Genomic DNA, 6,000 nt, shown 5'->3' with positions numbered 1-6,000 from the left:
AAGTGTGATGGCTGAGTGTGGATCTTGCCACCTTACCATCTCAAAGCTGAAGAAAATTATTGCTTGTCTGGAAGCCAATCTCAGAGAAAAAGACAAGCTCATCCTGGAGTTCTCCACTGTCGCCTCGGCCCAGGCAAAACACCTTACAGTCCTCAGCTCTTCTGGCTGCAGCAACCAGAATGCAACTATCCCCATCTCATCCCGACTGCTCCACTCCAGTACTGGACAATGATCCCACTCTTTTGTGGCTCAGCTCCATCATTACTGGCGTCCCGGGGCATGAAGCCATTTCAGCTAAGCCTGAAGATCTGTGGCTCATCATGGGTGCACTCTTTACCGAACCCCAGTAGATGCACGGTCACTCGTCGGCGGGGGTGGTGAGAAGGTTCCGGTGAGTTCGACTCAACATCAACTGGAGCACTGGACTGTAGCCTGCAAGGACAGACATGGTGCAAAGCGCCTACCTCCCCCTCCTTCACATCGGGATCTCCCGCTGGCCAACAGGTTTGCCATCCTGGATATGCAGGACTCCCATTTTTCAGCGGTCAAGTCTTCCTCCTCCTCTCGCCGCAAGTTACTGAAAAGAGGCCGTGATCAGGAGAAGCTCTGGAGGCCTCATTCGTCCAGAGACAGCTGAGAACCCCTCTGCTAAGAAGGATGCCGCCCCCTCGCCGCAGCAGTCCCCGGCCACGACTACCCCACGGACGGCTGATGGAACTTGGCAGTCTCCACGATGATCGACTCTGCCTCCTCTCATCCCCCCAACTACGCTGATATACAGCCACGCACCCTCTGCTGTCACTAAATCCCCCTTGTGGACTGATCATAGTGCTGCTATTTTGAGCCCTCTAGCGCTACTTTTAAAATTCCTGTGGTAATTTTGCAAAGGTCCTTAATACGAAACAGACACAGCCGACACAGCAATAATAATAATTTAATAAAGATCCAGGACAGACTTTTTAAGATGGTTCTTCTCAATGTAAGATCACTCTCTAACAAAACATTTATTTTAAATGATTTTATCATGATTTAGATTTCATGTTTTTAACAGAATCCTGGTTACGTCCTGGTGATGACAGTCAGCTTGCTGAATTGTGCCCTCCAGATTATGACTGCTTATCCGCCCTAGGAATTGTGGTCAAGGTGGTGGCCTTGTTACTATCTATAGGAAGTATTTAAAATGTAACCTCATAGCTTGCATGATTTTTCCTCCTTTGAAGTGCTCATGTTTAATGACCTCCCGGTCATATTTGCTATTATTTATCGCCACCCTAAACCAGTCTTGTTTTAAATTATGATAGAATTGTTCTTTGTGTTGATTTTAATATTCATGTTGATGAGTTCTTCTAATGCCCTTGCTGCTGATTTTTAAAATATCACTAAGTCTTTTAACTTTCAACAACATGTGTCTTCTTCTTTAGTCTGGGTCTAAGAATACCATCTGTGGATATCAGGGACATGTTTGTATCTGATAACCTATGCATTGTATTTAACTGTGAATTACAGGCTGCTAGTACTGTCTTATCCCGCTCTAAGTACACACATGCCCTTAATGAGCATAGTGCCTCAAAATTCTGTACACTGTTGAATTCTCCTGGCAATGTGTTTCCTGACTCCTCCAACACCAACAATTTGGTTGATTCTTTTATCTACCTGTGTTCTTCAACCTTAGATCTCATAGCTCCTCTGAAAAATAGACCAAACTCAAAGACTAGAAAACAGCTGTGGTTAAATGACAGTATTCAAAGCTGTAAAAGGAACGCAGATAGAAGAAATCAGGTCTCCAGGTCCACTTTGTGGCTATGAAAGAGTTATTACTCCTTTATAATAGGATGGTGAAGGATGCAAGAACACTTAATTTCTCTGCACTTATTTCTGCCCATCAGCACAACCCCAGATTCCTATTTAAGACTGTGGATCAGTTAGCTAACCCAGCTTCTTTTTGTGCCCCTGCTGATTGTGATGCTGATTGTGAAAAGTTTCTTTTGTACTTTGCTGGAAAGATGGAGTTAATAAGATCTGGTATTACCCCTAATCCTGCCTTTTTAGATGTGGATCACCCGCTCAGGGATTCTTGAGCAATTTTTCTGCTGTTACTCTGCTTGAACTCACAGACATCATGTCTCTTATGAGAGTATCTTCCAGCCCTCTGGACAAAATCCCAACTAGGTTCTTATTGGAAGTTATGGATTGTATTGCGTCCCATTTGTTAACTATTTTGAACAGCTTGCTGTCTACTGGCTGCATCCCAGATTACTTTAAAACTGCTTGTGTCCAACCAGTCCTAAAAAAAAAAAACCTGGGCTTGATCCCACCCTCCTGGATAACTAAAGCACTTTGTACTTTGTTTTGATAAGTGCTCTATAAATAAAGTTTTATTATATTTATTATTATTATTATAAAATTATCGTCCAATCTCCAAACTGCATTTTATTTCCAAGGTTCTCAAAAAAAAATTCTAAGCAGCTTCTTGCTGCTGTGGAAAACAATAATACCTTTGAAAAGTTCCAATCTGGCTTTCATCAGTACCATAGCACTGAGACAGCCTTTCTCAAAGTCACTAATGACCTTTTAATGAATGCCAACGCAGGCATGTGTTAAATTCTTGTGCTGTTGTCCTTAAGTGCTGCCTTTGACACTATTGATCATGGCATTCTGCTAGATAGACTGATGTACTGGGTGGGCATATCTGGCACTGCACAAAACTGGTTCTCATCTTATTTGTCCAATAGGAAATTCTTCACGTCATCCTTTTCCCATATCAACTATGGTGTGCCTCAAGGTTCAATTCTGGGACCAATACTTCTGTTCTCCTTATATATGTTCCCCTTGTGTGATGTCATCCGCAGACATGGGATTTATTTTCATTGTTATGCGGATGACACACAGTTGTATCTCCCTGTCAAGCCCACTGACCTGCCTGTCTGACATAAAAAATTGGATGTCGATAAATTTTCTTGAAATCCTTGTTATTGGGCCCCAACATACCACTAAACAAATACTGCCTACTGATTACCTGTCGCAACATATCAAACCTGTGGCAAGAGTGCTTGGTGTCCTCTTTGATAGCAACTTATGTTTTGAGCAACATATCACTAAGCGTGTCCAATGATGTTTTTATCACCTCAGAAATATTGCAAAAATCCGATCTATTTTAAATTCTAGTAATGCAGAAATTGTTGTACATGCTTTTATCTCCTCTCGCCTTGATTATTGTAACAGTCTGTTCACTTGTCCTAATCAAAACACTTTGAAACAACTGCAGACTGTACAGAACTCAGCTGCTCAGCTTTTAACCAGGACCAAGAGGTATGATCACATCACACCTGTTTTAACCTCTTTCCATTGCCTCCCAGTTTTTTAGGATTGATTTTATGATCTTATTGATTACTTTTAAGGCTCTTCATGGCCTGGCTCCAATCCATGGTTCCTTCATTTTAGACCTTTTAATCCCTTATGAACCTTTGCTTAGTTTGAGATCTTCGGGCAGGGGCCTTCTTTTCTGTTCCTGAGTCCAGGATGAAAACTAAGGTAGACAGAGCTTTTGCCATCAGGGCCCCAAGGCTCTGGAACAACTTGCCCGAAGAAATTAGGTTGTCTGAGTCAGTGTCTTCTTTTAAGTCTCTTCTCAAAATGCTTTTTTATCGGAAAGCATGTCCTGATTTTACCTGAGCTGTCTGTTTATTTTGTTGTTTTTTTATGTATTTTATCATTCAATGTGGTAGACGGTGTAGTCCCTCATTCTTCCAGGAGTGTTCTATCATAGAAAAGGTTTCAGTCGTAGTCATCTGGACACTGTTTTCATAATCAAGACGTTTCGGCTCCCATCCAGAAGTCATTCTCAACTGTGAAAAAATGGAACGGGAACTCAGAAATTTAAGCTACTCTGTGTTACATAAGCCCTGCCCTCAGGAAGGAGTCTACCTGAGTATCTGTTGATTAGCTAGTTTCACCTGAAACTGACCTAATTTTTTCCAAGATGGCCCAGTAATCAGTAATCAGGCCTATTGTTTTCTGGCTGCACCTCCCTCATCACTGTTAAGTATCTGATTGGTATATGATTGGCGTGACCAAGGTGATAATACACTGTGGTAGACTTTGGGCAGATTGAATCTCAGACCACCATTCCTGTTCAAAGAGGGGTTTTCTTTTTTCACAAAAATGGTTTCCTTGACACCCCTTTCAAACCAACTCTTCCCTCTACTTAGAATCTTCACCTCGCTGTCTTCAAATGTGCGGTTTGTAGCTTTTAGATGCAAATGCACGGCGCTCTGCAATCCTGAGTTAGCGTGTCGTCTGTGCTGATAAAGTCTTTTGTGAAGTGGCTGTTTAGTCTCACCTATGTACCGTTCTTTGCAGTTTTCCTCACTGCATTGAATGGATTAAACTACATTGCTCTGTTTTTGTGTGGGCATCTTGTCCTTAGGGTGAACGAGTTTCTGTCTTAAAGTGTTGCCTGGTTTAAAGAAAACAGGAACATCGTGCTGTCTAAAGATCCTTTGTAGTTTTTCAGACAGTCCAGATACATAAGGAATGGAGACATCGTTCCTTCTTGGTTCTGTTCCCCAAGTAGGATAACCACAGGCTGAGAGTGTACTCTGGACATGCCTTTCCTCTTTCTTCTTACCCTCTGTGCCGGTGGGCACTTCTTGGGCTCTATGTTGTAATGTCCAGATTACACCCAGCTTGTGCTGTAATGGATGGTGTGAGTTACAGCACAAACTGGGTGTAATCCGGACATTACAACATAGAGCCCAAGAAGTGCCCACCCCAAATTTCTGAGTTCCCGTTCCATTTTTTCACAATTGAGAATGACTTCCGGATGGGAGCGGAAACATCTTGATTCTGAAAACAGTGTCCAGATGACTTCGACTGAAACCTTTTCTACGATTCACTGTGGTATTTTATTTCTCTCTCTGTAAAGCACTTTGTACTTGTCTAAGTGCTCTATAAATAAAGTTTTATTATTATTATATAAACACATCACAACAACAAAACCTCAGAAAAACACATCAGTACATGTACATCATTTATTAAACAGTCCTGTGCTTAGTCAAGTACAGTGTTACTCTATGCTATGCCCAGTTGTTAAGTTAACTGTCCGTGGGAGGGAAAGAGAGGTGGCTTTGGTGCTGCTGTTAGCTGGCAGTCAGTCTGTTGTAGAGGAGCCAAGCTGGGAAGAATTGCGGTTCCACTGTGGAAGCGTCTTTTGCTGTGCAGGCGTTAACTTGCTTCATGCTTTTGTTTGCTTGTGAAGTTAGCTGGCAGCTTTGTGTGTGGCAGCCATTGGTGCTAAACTTTGTTGTAGAAATCTATAAGGTTTTCGCGTCTCTGCAGTAAGATCAAAGACTTCGGTTCTGCTGCCTGTTTCTGCTCTGAGAAGATTACACGGCAAATCCAGGAGGAGAGAGTTCAGTTGGGTGTCTGCTGGTGAGCATGCCGCACTGAAAGGGAGACAGACAGGGCTGTATGCCGCAGTGAAAATTCCAGGAGAAAGAGAGACAGAACAAATGATTGCTGACCTTTTTATTGACCTGGTGGCATCCTGGTCACAGGTCAGACTGGCCAATGCTGCGTTCAATGGCTGTCAGGATTGTGGGAATGCAGTCTCCTAACAAACATTCAGTTTCACATTCAAATGTGGAAGAATTAGGATATTTTTCTATCTAAGGCTGAAGTGCATTGTTTTTCACTGCACACAGAACGGTGGTGATCAAATTCTCTGAAATATTGATTTAATTTGGGAATTTTTCTCACTTCTCTCCATACATATATATTTAAATTATATATGAATTGTCTGTATTACATATATAAAAAATCTGCAGCAATGTGTCTTCTCACTGTCAACAGTTTTCATTGGAACTACTTTCTACCAAAGAAATTATCCTGAACCATTGACAATGTATTGCGTGGATTATCCAGAGTAAAGGTTACACTGTTTCCGAATAAGAGTGTTGCTGTAGAATTTTTTAAATGCCATTTTTCAGTACTGTTGGTAGC

The 6,000-nt window shown here is 42.0% G+C and overlaps 1 long non-coding RNA gene across 1 annotated transcript in view; it reads right to left on the bottom strand.

The window, feature by feature from the left end:
• The window catches only part of LOC122876209, a 3,100-nt gene extending 2,250 nt beyond the window's left edge, over positions 1 to 850 (bottom strand). Inside the window, exon 1 of the long non-coding RNA XR_006378032.1 lies at positions 1 to 850. This exon is cut by the window's left edge and continues 1,935 nt beyond it. This is a non-coding gene — a long non-coding RNA (uncharacterized LOC122876209).
• Between the last annotated feature and the right edge of the window lie 5,150 nt (positions 851 to 6,000).

This window comes from Siniperca chuatsi, linkage group LG5 (assembly GCF_020085105.1).
Source record: "Siniperca chuatsi isolate FFG_IHB_CAS linkage group LG5, ASM2008510v1, whole genome shotgun sequence".
Taxonomy (NCBI): domain Eukaryota; kingdom Metazoa; phylum Chordata; class Actinopteri; order Centrarchiformes; family Sinipercidae; genus Siniperca; species Siniperca chuatsi.
This window is presented reverse-complemented; position numbering and strand designations above follow the sequence as displayed.